The sequence below is a fragment of the Cavia porcellus genome, unplaced genomic scaffold (genome assembly GCF_034190915.1).
Source record: "Cavia porcellus strain 051 isolate PalLab524CR breed Dunkin Hartley unplaced genomic scaffold, mCavPor4.1 scaffold_9, whole genome shotgun sequence".
NCBI lineage: Eukaryota > Metazoa > Chordata > Mammalia > Rodentia > Caviidae > Cavia > Cavia porcellus.
The window spans coordinates 20,557,602-20,571,272 of NW_026947492.1; the positions used below are offsets into that span (position 1 = coordinate 20,557,602).

The window sequence follows — 13,671 nt, forward strand, 5'->3', positions numbered from 1 at the left end:
CTCGTCTGCAAAATGGGACTGATCCTCCCTCTTGGCAAAGCTGCTGCGAGGATAACAGGTATTTTGTGGAAAATAACCTGGCAAGTGGAGTATGTGTCACAAAAGATTGCTATTTTCATCACTGTCCAAGAGCCTCTTCTAAGCCCAGGACTGTTGAAACTGGGCCCACAGTGGCACCTGTCAGGGAGCCCAGGGTTTGAGAAGGACGCTTTTGCAAGTCTGAAGTCTGACCTATCAGAAATCCGTCCCTTCCCAGAATTCTGCTCAGTGGAGCAGGTAAGAAACAGGGTGAGCTCCGGGCCACAGGCTCTGCTGCTTTGAGTCCTGCAGCTGCTGGGCCTGTCTCAGAGTTGCCCGGAGAACCGGGTCAGCCATGCAGAAAAGGCTCAAATGTCACTGTCTGCTCTGTTATTAGTGACCAATTGGGGAAGGCTTAAGGATACGTGTATGGGGATATTTATCGCCAGCTTTCTCCCAGCCCAGAGCTTGCAGTAAATTGCCTCTTATGCGATTAAGGAAAGCGGTTCCTGTCCTGAGATGCAAGCAAATGGGAGGAGGGTGGAGAGGAGCTGGCTTAGCAGCCCCTAAGGACAGCAGCACACTGTCAGACGTGGAAGAAAGGCAGGCACTTCTGCAGGTTTGCTTCTGCTCAGCCCAGGGCTAGCTCCTAATGCAGGAGAATGAGCTTCAGAAAATTCCCACAATGCCCTCTTGTGACCTACTTTAGGGTGCAGAGTTGAAGGTGATGGGGACATACTAGACCACTGATTGACTTCTATCTAATACATTTGATTTTATGTCAGGTGTTATAGCTTGGCATAACCGACGCCATCTTGAGCCTGCATATAACTAGTCTCCTGAATTTGTCTCAGGAGAATGGAAAATTACTCAGAGTACAATCCCATGAGAAAAGCAGAATGAGCTGAATCCACAAGAGAAAAATTAACCTGCTCGACAAAGAAACAGGATACATGTGTCAACCAAAAGTTAATGTAAGACTCTAGCTAAATTGTTTCTAGTAGGATGTCTTTTTGTGGCTCTCTATCTTAAAAGCTCTGTAAATTTCCAATTGGGGACCACTTGTTTGGAGTCTGAAATTGGAGGATCTGTATATGAGTGGTCCTGAGCTCAGCTAATTAAATTTAAAATTTATCAATTTGGTCACATTGTTCACAAACCCACCTCACCAGGGATTGTGCCATCTCAAGGAATAATGCCCTGTTTGTCTCAGGCAGGACCGAGAGCCACCTCAGCAGCTTCTCTGAAGCCTGGGGCTAGTTGTGGAGTACAAAGGAGGAACTGTTTTCTCTAACGAGGGGCGTAGAGCCTGGAGGAAGTAGATGGGCACACCGGGAGCTGGATAAAAGCCCCTCCTTTTTAGTGCCAAAATGAGGTAGAAACCAAGTCCCAAGGAAAGACTTGGGGGGTGCTGGCTTCTGAGATGGCTTGCAAGTGTTAACAAGATAAGGGCGGGGTGGGGGGGCGCTCTCTGGCATGGCGACAGCCCAGTAAAGTTGAGATCAGACTGGGTTCAGGGAATAAGACAGAGATGTCACAAGGCTAGACCTGACCTGGTATTGCTGTGACAGCTCTGTGACCCTGGAGAAACTGCTCAGTTCCTCTGAGCCTCAGTTTCCCTTCTGGGGCAGTAAACACTATTTCTAGGGCTTTTTTGGGAGCCCAGAATAGGAAATTTTGTGTAAAATGCCCTTTTTGGCCATTGCTACCGTCACTAAGAACCTGAGGCAGTTGGTGCTTGGAGTATGTGTGTGAGGATGTATTTTAGTGGCTGCCAGGCTAGAAAGGCATGGGGTGTGGCTGCGTGGGCCTTCAGCCCACGTTAAGGTGTTGCATTTAAGGAGGAATCATCAAGGCTGTGGACTCACGTCTCGGAGTTAGGTTTTAGGAGCTCACGGTGGTGACAGTGAGACAAGGGGGATGAAGAAGGATAATCTGAAGATGGGAAGGCGATTTTACTGCCACAGGGCTCAGGCAAAAGCTGCACTGGTGGTAATAAGAAATCGGATGTAGGCACCACTTGGAGGCAGGATTGATGGCACCTGATGTGACTCAGGGACGTAGAGGCCAGCGCGCCCTGACTCACAGGGCAAAGTGAACAGCAGTGCCGAGCCATTTGCAGACTCAGGATGAGAAGCAGGTTTGAGGCGAGGCAGTGAGTTCAGCTGGAAGTGTGTTAATGGATGGGGGTCCCCAAATCTCTCGGTTCAGAAGTCTTGGACGTAGTCAGAGCTGAGAAGAGGGGATAGGTAACTCAGACCTGCTGAGCACGCACTCTGGGTCAGGCAGCATGCCTCCCATTCGGTGAGGAACTGAGAATTTATTGCCCAAAATGGAAAGTTACAGACGTTGCTGTGACTGTCTGAGAGGGAGGGGATCAGCTTAGATTCGGAATGTTGGGACCAGCTGCCTATGTGCGACATCTAACTCACGCCAACGTTTACGCAGGTTTAGAGGTCTGTTGGGATGGCAACGGGTTCTCTAGCTGGATCTTCCATGGGCCTGGTACTGAAAATACCAACAGAAGATCTGGGCTTCTCTTCACTGTGTGTGTGATTCTTCTAGACCTCCTCTGGGAGAGAGAATTGCGAATACTTTTACCCCAACATTGCCATTTGCAACAACTGGCAGCTAGCTGCCGAGGCACAGGTGAGGAGAAACTTGCCAGAATGTTTCTGAAACTGTGCAGGAGTTTGCTCGTGCTTACAGAGGGGAGCTGACCAAGTCTGGAGGCTCATTCCCCCACCCTCACTTCTTGCCTGAGCTGGGGCAGCCTGGTCAGCCTATAATCGCACCCACTTCACATTCTCTTTCCAGGTCACACAATCCACCAAGGTCGTCCTGGACAGTGTGGACTTTAATGAAGAGCAATTGGGCTGGCTGAGTCAGGGTGAGTCCAAAGTCACTATAAATCCTGTGCCTGCTGATTATCAGTTTTGCAACCCCAGCCAGAGCCTGCTCTGTGCTCATTAGTGGTGGGAGAGGGATCCTTCCATCGATCTAGCAGAGGCCTGGATGCCAGGGAGACACTGATAAGTGCTGTTGCAGACAGTGGCTCTGAGCCCATGAAGGGCCCATCCATCCCTGCCTCAGGTCACTTGGAGGTAGACTGGACTGGAACAGCCCAAGCAGTGTGGTTTTGTGGCGGTGACAGGAAGGAACAGAAGAGAGCTTCCCTGTATGTTGTCTCAGGTCTGTGGCCCTGAGGCTAGGCAAGCTGCTTTCTTTGTGGGTCCCCGGCCACTGTGACTTCTAGTCTGCAATAGGTGAGGCAACCTGAGAGGAGGCGGGAGCAGCAGGGAGGGAGGAAGTGGAACTAAAGAGCAGGAATAAAACTGTCACTGGCCCCAGAGAGAGCCAGGTCTGAGCCTGGGCAGAGTGTGTCCACTGTGTCCCCCTAGAAGGCACCCATGCGGATACCACTAGGTGATGCTGGGCTGGGCCACAGATTGGCTGACTCCAGGGCTTTCACTCTCATTTCTAAAGACCATGGCGGTACCCACGCCCTGCTTCGAAGCCCGGAGGGAGCGGTGTGGTACATCTCTGCCCACTCTGTCTGGGTGCCCTTGGGCCTCACTCCGTCCTTCCCCAAAGCTAAGATTCCTCCTCTATGCAATGCAGAGTCTAGACCTGGAGTTAACCTGTCAGCCTCTCCCTCCCAAACCTAATGCTTTATGTTTCGATTTCTCTGAAGTCCTATTTTGGGGGCCTTTACGGGGGGGGGGTTTGAAAATAACAAAACAGGGGCCCAAAGAAATAAAGGCAAATCTTTCAAAGACTCTAGATCTGTTTGGCAAAGATCCATTTCTAAACATTTTTTGAACAAATATCTTAAAATGATCATGTCATATGGCTGTAGGCCTTATCAGTCAGAATGTTTCTAAAATTTCTATATGCATAGGAATTATCTGAAGAATGTGCTAAAAATATAACTTTCTGAGCTCCACCTCAGAGATTCTAAGATGGTGTGGTCTTCTTTGGACCAAGGAATCTGCATTTTAATGGCTTCTTTGTGGGGAGTGAGGTGATGCTGGTGGAGCTGGCAGGAGCTGGGTGTGGGGATGTGGGGCGGTTTTGGATTAGCCAAGTCAGAGCATGCAAGCAGCATGGGGTTCTAGTTTGGGCTCAGAGGTCTAGTTTTAGCTCTCAGGGTCACTGTATGTCCTTGAACGGGCTGCTGTCTCTTCCATTTCTTTTTGCACTTTCTGTTTTGCACTCAGAGCTTCACACACTGCCCTCTCAGGGGCACCCTGCCTGGCCTCCCAGACCTTGGGAAATCTGGGTGGAAGCCTTCCTGACCCCACAACTCTTTTGCTGTCTCTTCCTTATTTTGTTTGGTTTTCCGAATTGCATAGCAAAGGCATTGGACAAAGTCCGTGAGACTGCGCAGCACGTCTTATCAAATTTATGCAGCACTTTCATCAGTGGACTCTCACATGGAAACCCAGTGCATAACGTAAGTAGAGGCAGAGCCAAGGTACAGCAGGAGGACTGGTATCTGCCCCGCAGTGGAGTCCAGCGTTTCTCTCTGCAGAGCTCAAGGTATATATATATTTTTTGAGACAGGGTCTCAATATACGGTGCAGGTTGGGCTTGAGCTCACTTTGTAGCCTAGGCTGGTCTCAGACTTACAACAGTCCTCCTGCCTCAGCCACTTGAGTGCTTCCAGGTATAGTTTGATGGTCCATGGAAGACCAGAAAAGGCAGCACAGCTGTGTCTCACTTGATCAGTACAAACACAAACCCAAGACCCTGTGAGCTGAGGAAGAAAGTCCTCAAGCACGAAGTACTTCTGTTTCCCTCAATTAACCCTGCACTGAGAGCCACAGTTTAAAGCCTGTGCTGAGAAGTCTTAGTTTGGCAGGAGGAGTTGCTCCCAGTGGGAAGAAAGTCATCTTGGTGCCCTGTTCTGAATCTCTCCCCTCTTAGAGACTGAGCCTCTCCCTTGATAGAGACTGAGCACAGTCTATGCTTAATTATCTTTAATGAAGAGGAGTGAGGGTGTGAATAATCCAAATGATGGACAATCCAAAACAATGCATAATCCTAGGTAACATTTATGTTTGACTTTGGAATGTATTTTAGTATTCGTATTTGAATATGGATGTGTTTGATATTCTTGGAATTGTTAATACACAGAATGTAAACTGCACAACCCTTCTCGTCTCCTACTGAGCTGGTGAAGAACATCACCTTCTTCCTGGCTTAGTGCTAACGCTGGCTGCACCCTCCCTTCCCTAGTGTGTCTGTCTTTCTGGCTCACACCTTCCCTAGAAAGGGATGGAGATATTAACTGGATTTTTCCTTTAAAGGACTTTCATTCCCTTTGGGCCTCATTCAAATAAGAGCAAAATAAGAAGCTGTGAAGTGTGAGCAGAGGACTTCATTAAGCCACCTTGGTCATAGAATTTGCCAGGAATGGGGACAATTTGCCAACAGATAATTGAGAACTGCGTATATATATATATATATGCTCTAATTAAAAAAGTGATTCTTCTCGCTGCCCTGGGATTCTGGGCCCACTTTTCTAATTGGTTCGGGATATTAACCACGCCTAACTTTTGCGTACAGTTGATTCTTCACAAAGTGCTTCATGTATGTTATCTTACTTCATCACCCTGATGTAGAGGCTTGAAGCTCACTGCTCCCCTGCAGGACCTCCTCCCACACAGCCTTCTTCAGCCTGACTCTGCCTCGTGTGTCACCACCAAACAGGGGCATCCTGGCAAGGGCTCTGATCATTTGCATCCATCCCAGAATGCAGCAGCAAAGGAAGCAGAACCACCTGGCAAGGACTGCCCTTTGATCAAGGAGCGATTTTATGCTAGAAGCACTTGAGAAAAAGAAGGGGATACACAGACTGCTGCGAGTGCCTAGGGTGAGAGGAGGGTTTTTTTTTTTTTTTTGTCTTTTTCATTTTTATCGGTATTGGGGATCAAACTCACGACCACCTGCTTGCAAGGCAGGTGCTTATGCCGCTGAGCTAAACCCCCAGCCCCGAGAGGAGGCTTTTTCCCTTTTCAGGGGGCTCAGGCTGAGTGACTGGTGACTGGATGGTGGCACCGTGAGGGACACAGCTGGTTGGAGGCAAGGGCAACCCCGCTCCAGGACAGCAATTCAGCAATTCCCTGTGAGATGGAGAACCTTTCCCACTTTATGGATCAGGACAAGGAGGTTCAGGGAGGTTAAGTAAACTGTCGAAGGCCACAGGACATGGAACTGAGCCACTGGACTCTGGTTTTGGCCTTTGTTTACACAACAGCACTGGATCAGCAAAGGGTTTTTGTTTCTGTGTGGTTTTCTCATTAGGAAGCAGAGCCTGGCTACTGCACTCTCAAACTGCCCCCGAGCTGTGCTCCACAAACAGGCAGGAAGCCTAGGGGATGTCTGCCACCTTCTGGCCCCCAACCATGGCCTGCCTGACTCTAGACCAGAGAAACTGGTGCTGCTCCCATGGTGCCTTTAGGGCTGAGGTCATCTCAGTGAACCATAATTTAGCGCAAACCGTCTCTGCACCCAGTAGGAGACAGGGCTGTTTTTTGACCCTACCTTGGCACACACCAGCATTCTTAGCCTGGTCTGGCTTGGTGAATAATGATTTCCATTCCCTGCATTGCTGTGAGCCTTGGGCTTTTCCAGTAGCTACCGTGGTGCTTGAGCCCCTTATTTGGTGTGAGATGACCCAAGAAGGACTAGCTGGTGCCGGCTAGATCCTTCTTCTGGGCGTGGGATCAGGGGGCAGAGAGCAGTTGCCATCTTGGAAGATGAGGCCCCATTCCAGCCTGCCAGGGACGTCTTTGTCTTCTAGCTGGAGTGCTCCTGGAGATGCTGATGGCTTCTCTAATAGCAGAGTTACTCACAGCTTCACTGGAGAGAGCAGAACAGCTTTCAAAACTCCCCCTCTAAACGCGGCAATATTTGGTAACACTTGGCGTCTTGGGGAGAGAATTCATGTCTGTAATTAGTTACTGTATATCACCGTTAGTACTCTGCTCAGGATTTACTGGGCAAATACCATTTAACTGCACAATAACTACAGGTCCTTGCTGCTTATTGGGTAATTTACTAAGGCTGGGAGAATGGGGCAGGGGGGATGCTGAATAGGAGGTATTGTAACCCCTTGAATCAAACTTTATGAGTTTGGGTTTGGCAGGGAGGTGGTTGCTTCCAGCCAGCCCTCACTGCTTTGTTTTGCAGAGCTGGCTGGTAGTTGCTTCCTTTCTTTTATTCATTCCAGGAGGAGAGTTCTGGGATTGGGATGGGGCTATCCAGGGTACCTGGGGTTACGGGGTTATGGGGGTGGTTTGGATGGAAAGGATCTTTGGCAGGAGGAACCCAGGCTGCGTGTCCTGGGGCTTCATCCAGTGGTGCCATTTCCTCCCTTCAAGGGGCCCCTTCTGGAATCTGGGCCAGTGGGTGGGGAGCTCGGGGAGCCATCCTTGGCTGGCAGCATCCCCGTAATCATGAAACCCGCTCTCCTCTCCCAAGTATGAGTGTTACTTGGGAAGCAGCCATTCCTGGACACTTGGCCAACCTTCCTGGCCCTAATGTGCTTGAGCAAAGTCTGTCTTTGTTTGGCCGGGTGCTGTCTAAAGTCCTCTAACCTATTTAGGCCATGGTGAGAGGAAGAGACACAATAATGAAAAACTTAACGTGCAACATTGCCTTATGCAATCTAATAAATTACTCGGTAGCCGGCTGCCAGCTCAGACTAAGCCCAATATTGCCTGCAGTAATTATTTGGATCAAATGTAGTTTATCTGCTTCATATTTGTGCTTCTGTCCTCCGTGGTAACTTATAAATGTCATTGTGGTGTTTATTTGTTATAATGAAACTTAATGGCACTGGGAGCTAGGAGCAGAGCTGGTGGGGCACAGGTCTAAAACAATCTCTTCATCTCTGGAGAAGGAAGGAGTAGAGATAACACGAAGCTGCCCCACAGGGAAGAGATTTACAGGGAAGGCTGTGTCCCTGGGCTGTGTGGTGGGCAGGAGAGAGCCAGGTGCTCCGGGAGCTGTTCTGGCCTCCAGGGTCATTCGTCAGGAGCAGGAGCGAGCAGGAGCCTGAAGTCCTGGCTGCGCTGAGCCAGGCACTGGCCCATCTGTCCTTGTTTCATCTTCTCAAGGCTTTGGAGGGGTGGGAGGTATTTAATCTTCACACCACCTGGTGGTTGGCCCAGATAAGCGGTTGCTCACTTCCCAGGACTCTGGGAGGCTGAGGCCTTGATGAATAGAGATGAAAATTAAAACCCCATGGATGACTGTATGCAGGACACAGACAGGAGACCTGAGAGAAGGGGAGGGGACTGAAAACACAGGAAGGGACCCTCTGAGGGCCTGAGAGCGCAGGGCAGGGCAGGGCTTTCTTCTTCAGCTGGTGGGAGCTGGCCCAGGCATGTTCAGGCCAGGGAAAGGCTAACAGGGGTGGCAGGCAAGGCATCCCACTGACCGCAGTCACAGCACAGACGAAGAGGGGCTGTTTTGTACATAGCTTGAGAATTCTGGCTTCATGCAGCTCTGGGCTCTGCCATTTAACTTTTCTCTTTCCTGAATTTTAATTCCTTACTTGGACAGGGGGAATAATAACAGATAACCTCTTAGGGTTGTGGTGACGATTAAGGAGGTGATGTGCCCACAGTGATGACGTGGTGTGTGGCACACTGTGACACGTAAGTGGCTAGCTGTAGTGACTGGCACATAGGAGATGTTCCATAAATGTCTGCGGAGTGGATGAATGAATGAACGAGGACACTTCCCTTTCAGGTGTGTTATAAAACACTCTTCCAAACACCTGGGCTTGGACTCGGACCTCACAATACGCAGGGCTGATTTCTTCAGCCCCATTTTACAGTGTGAAAACGGAGGCCCAGCATGGTTATGGTAAATGGTCCAAGGCTGGTATGTGGAGTGGGCGCAGGTTCTCCTGTATGGTGGGGCAGGGCTCTTCTGCCAGCTCTGGGAGGCTGAGCCCACCCACCTTGACTAGCAGCCCCTGCTCCCTGCAGACCAGGACAGGGCCTGCCTTGACCTCCCCCATCACAACCCGGAGGCTGGTGAGTGGGGCTCTTCCTGACCATTTCATCTTAGTACTGTATTTAGCCATTCACTCATGAAATATGCATGCTTCTCCCCTCGGTGACATGCTCATACAAGCTCCTAACATCATAAATATGGATGCAGATTATCAGTCATTGTTATTTCTCCCACCAGCCCACCTCCTCACACACACACCTCCTGTTTTGATCTCAGCAGTGAATGGTGGGTATTAACCCCGAACACCACTAACAATGCTGTGCATTTGATGCTGCTTGATACTTTTCCATGGCACTTGCTCAAGCATTGTGCATATTCTATCCTGATAATAAATGCACAGAGGAAACAGGGACAGCACTGTGAATATACCCATTTTGCAGATAAGAAAACTTGTTCAGAGAGATCAAGATTAGGGTTACATGCCTATTTAGTCACAGAGCTAAGTCATTTTTTTTTTGTCTTTTTCTTTTTTATCAGTACCAGGGATTAAACTCACGACCGCACACTTGCAAGGTAGGTGCTTATGCCGCTGAGCTAAATTCCCAGCCCCGTTTCTTCTGATTCTTAATGAAGTGTCTTTGGGAAACACAGCATGTTCACTTCACACAAATCAATCAGGGCACTACCTTATTTGTACACTACTCTACATTTTGTAAAGAGTATTCACCTTGCAAGGCAGCCAGAATTTATTCTAGTTTGAGAAAGGTCACACAGGTAGGTAGGGGTAGGTCTGGTCTGAAACCATGAATCTCCCCAGTGGATTCCAAGAAACAAGATGGCCGATGCACGCCACAGGAAGAGTGGTTCGTGAGCAAATGAGTTTGGGGCATCTTGTGAAGCACATTCCTTCCCTGTTTGTTGGCTCATCGTGCCTTTTGGTGCACAGTCTGTGGGAGAGACTTGTTTGATCAGGCCTCTGCTAGCCTTCCCCACCTTGTCTGACCATAGAGGTGGTATTTCACAGAAAACTTATTAACATGCTACTGCAGCACCACTCTGAAAGTGCCATTCCCTATCCCTCGCATCTTCCCAGGCAGGGCTGGGAAAGGCAGTCCAGAGGGTGAGGACAGGAAGAAGCCACATAGCTGGGGACTATCCAAGCTGAAACGCCCCCTCCACAGGCTGTCTCCTCCCGTTCCTGCATCTCCTGAACACCAGATAATTCACTCAGTATTAGATATTCTCAGTCCAGTCCATGGCTGGGGCAGGGTTTGGGGTCACCACCTGGGCACTGAGCAGGGTCCTTGGGCCAGGCATGGTGGGGAAATGTGGGGACAGCGGTCCTTGGCCATGGCAGATGTGTAACGGGATACTTGACAGGTGCTCAGTCACATTTGCCCTTGATGGCAAGTGGGGGATGCCACCCCATCCTCCCTGTTGAAACACAAAGCTGCCCAAAGCAGAGTGCAAGTAACAAGACCAGGGTTTGTCTCTCGGCTTTACGTCATAAGAGCTGAATGCTTTTAGGCAGATGACTCCACTCTCCGGCTGCAGAACTACCAAGCTTGTAAGGTGTGGAATGAACTACATGTAGTGTCTCCCTCATCCCACATCTGCATGGGCAGCTCCGCTCTTTTTTTCCTTCTCTCTTGATGCGCCCAGTGTTACTCCCAGCAGAGCAGATGCCTTAGGGTTAGGGTTAGGGTTAGGGACTCTCAAGCCCTTGCTTAGGGTCTGCGTCTGAGGGAACCTGAGCTCAGGGCACCTCCCATGTGCTACTTAGTTCCAGACCCCACAGCACCAACACACAGCGGGCGCCTGGAAAGTGCCTGCATCCAACGGAAAGGAGACCTCAGGACTCATAATCAGCACCGTGAGCACCCAGGCATGCCCCGTGGCGGGCCTGAGCAGTGGCCAGAGGAATGCCCGCTTCCTTCTACCTGGGAGCAGCCGCAGCCAGCAGCTCACCTCCGTACCAGCCCCAGCCGATTCCTGGTCAGCCCTTGGCGAGTGTGGAGGAGGCAGGGTCCAGCCTGAGTTCCTCGTTCCTCGACATCACAGCTGCTTGTGTGAGCGCGCCGAGATCCTTTGGCGAATAACGACTGGGAAGTGCTGCTCCTTACTACTGAGAAGGTGGTTCCTCCTGGTCCATTTGGTTCGGAGGTGGAGACTATTACATTGCTCTATTTACCCCACACTTGCGACGCAGCTACTGAAAATCTCACCGCGTCCTACATTCCATAGGCCATTATGTGTATTTTAAACCATTACATAAATGGACTTGCTTTGGTACTTCTGAATGTCATTAAACCCTCCCCTACCAGTGGCAACACTGTTTCCATAGAGACGATGCATTTTGGAAGGGAAGGCGCAGGGGAGAAGATGGACTAGGGAGGAAGCTCAGCCTCTTGATGGCTGCCTCCAATGCCAGGGGCCCAGTGCTGCGACAGGATGGCTCCAGGGAGGTGAGCAAGCTCCTCCAGGGTTTTATTGACTTTCCTTTGATAGGAGCCCTGGATAGTTCATCTCAGACTGTGCTGTTCATTCCAGTGCACAGCTTTGAAAACTTTATGGCACTGCAGGCCATTAAGCACCCTCATTTATTCCACTCCTGTGTGCCTGCCTTGGACCCTGGGGAGAGCCAGATGAGGGCTCTGGGGATTCAGTGAATTCAGGGAAGCTTCGAGGCTGGAGAGAAGGAGCCCAGTGGAGAGAGGAAGCCTCCTGCAGACACTGGGGAGTCCTCAGGGTCTTGCCAGTGGTTGTTACCCAAGTCACTGGGTCTTCTTGCCATCAGTGCAGCTGGGGTGTCAGGATGAAGACTTCAGGTTGAAGGGTGTTATGTTTGGAACCCCTTTATGAGAATATGGCTGAAGAGTGGCCTGTGGCTTTGGTAGGCAGCTGGCTTGTGGTCTTTGAAGAGGCTTCAGGATAGAGTGCAAGGGTCTCATAATAAAGACTGCTAAACATCACTTCCTCCGTGAGGCTCCTTGCTTGATGTACAGTTTGGCTGGATTTTCCTTCTCTGTTCCCATGATTCTGGCATTGGATTGTAATTGCTTCCATGTGTGAGATCCTTGTTGGTAGATACTGAGTCTTCACATTCGATGGGCACAGAGAAGGCTCTGGATGAATAAGTAAGTTCCCAGCACCACACGATTCTTTGAGGCCTTACATACTGTGGTACTTGGCAGTGGTGTCAACTCTATCAGAAGAGGGTACAGACTAGAGGATGTTTGGCCCCTGGAGAATCTGTATTGATGTGTTTCTATACTTAGGATTTGAATCTAGGTTTCTCCAACTCTCAAGCCACAGTTCTTGACCACTAAGTGTGCAAATTACAATGCCAAAACAAAACAAACAAACAAAAAAACCCAACACCAAGACAACCACAAAAACAACTGCTATAAAACGTGTACAGTCTCCCAAGGGGGAGGGACATTCCTGAGGGCAACAACCATGTGCAGTCTCTCTGTGCTTCTGGGCCATAGTCGGAGAGGACTTATCTGTTTATTCATCTTGATATTTGAAGAACCTATTTCTCTTCTTCCTTCCCAGGTCTCTTTCAAAGCACAATGGCAAACCTGCTTGCAGCAAGCAGCTTTCCTTGATTGACCCACTCAACCATGCCAGCCCCAGACTTCCAGGACTTAGTGCAGTGAAACAGATGCAGCGCTAGACTTAGGGTCCAAATCCTGGGTTCAAGCTTGCCCCTGCCCCAAGCTGTGTTACATGGGGCCAATCACATGCCTTTCCTGAGTCACAATCTCCTCTTCTCTAGGAGATTGATTGCCCTTATTTCTTACAAAGGTCTATAGTTTTCAAATCACCTCCATCTCATGACTTTGGAGTCACTGACCAGGGACAGAGAAGGTCACTGTCTTCTTTCTTGTGCCAATATCCAGACAGTGCAAACACTGTGCTAGGCTCCTGGGTATATATAACAGAGACCTATGGAGCTTACTGCCTGGTGGGGAGATGGCTACTCATGCATGCAATATAAGCTTACATGCAAACTGAGCTCTGAAGGGAAGGGATATGGTGTTTACAAGGGCATAGAGTGTAAGAACTTGACCTAGGCTGGGGAGGGTAGGTCAGAGGAAGCTTCAGTGGGGAAAACGCTTGAGCTGAGATTTTCAGGATGACCAAAGGATTACTGTGGAGGGGCTTGGGAAGGGGGTGGGTGTCCAGTGTGGCATGCATCTGAAGTAGAGGGGCCAGGGGATACCAAGGCCCCATGCAGATAGGAGTTGCCCTCTTCAAGGAGCAAAAAGTCAGGCCATGTGCCTGGAATATGCATATTAAGGGGGTAAAACAAGGCCCAAGAAGTACACAGGAACTAGATCATGTGAGGCCTTATAAAACATGCTAAGGATTTGGGTATTTGTCCTAAAAGCAAAAGAAAATCATGGAACTATTTTCAGGAGCAACCTGGCATTGTCAGATTTGCATTTTGAAGTCTGGTTCTGGCCGTCCATGTGGAAGATGAATTGGCTGTGGGTGACAGTTGGACACAAGGACCTGAGATCAGAGGTTGGTAGAGTCAGGAAGAATTCGGGAGGTGAATTCCTAGGACTTGGAGATTGGATATAGGTGTGAGGGAAATGGAAGTCCTAACAGGAAATCATCAGGGTCTGCAGCCTAAGAAACCCTCAGAGGAATTGGCCTGGGACAAAGTTC

At 49.7% G+C, this 13,671-nt stretch overlaps 1 protein-coding gene and 1 long non-coding RNA gene across 7 annotated transcripts in view; one reads left to right on the forward strand and one right to left on the reverse strand.

Annotated features, from left to right (window-relative positions):
• Kirrel3 (kirre like nephrin family adhesion molecule 3) overlaps window positions 1-13,671 on the reverse strand; it is a 547,843-nt gene that overhangs the window by 96,924 nt on the left and 437,248 nt on the right. The window lies entirely within an intron of this gene.
• Window positions 3,780-11,963, forward strand: LOC134477641 (uncharacterized). The gene is made up of 3 exons (XR_010049726.1): window positions 3,780-5,896; window positions 9,529-9,564; window positions 10,775-11,963. It is a non-coding gene; the product is annotated as an uncharacterized LOC134477641 (long non-coding RNA).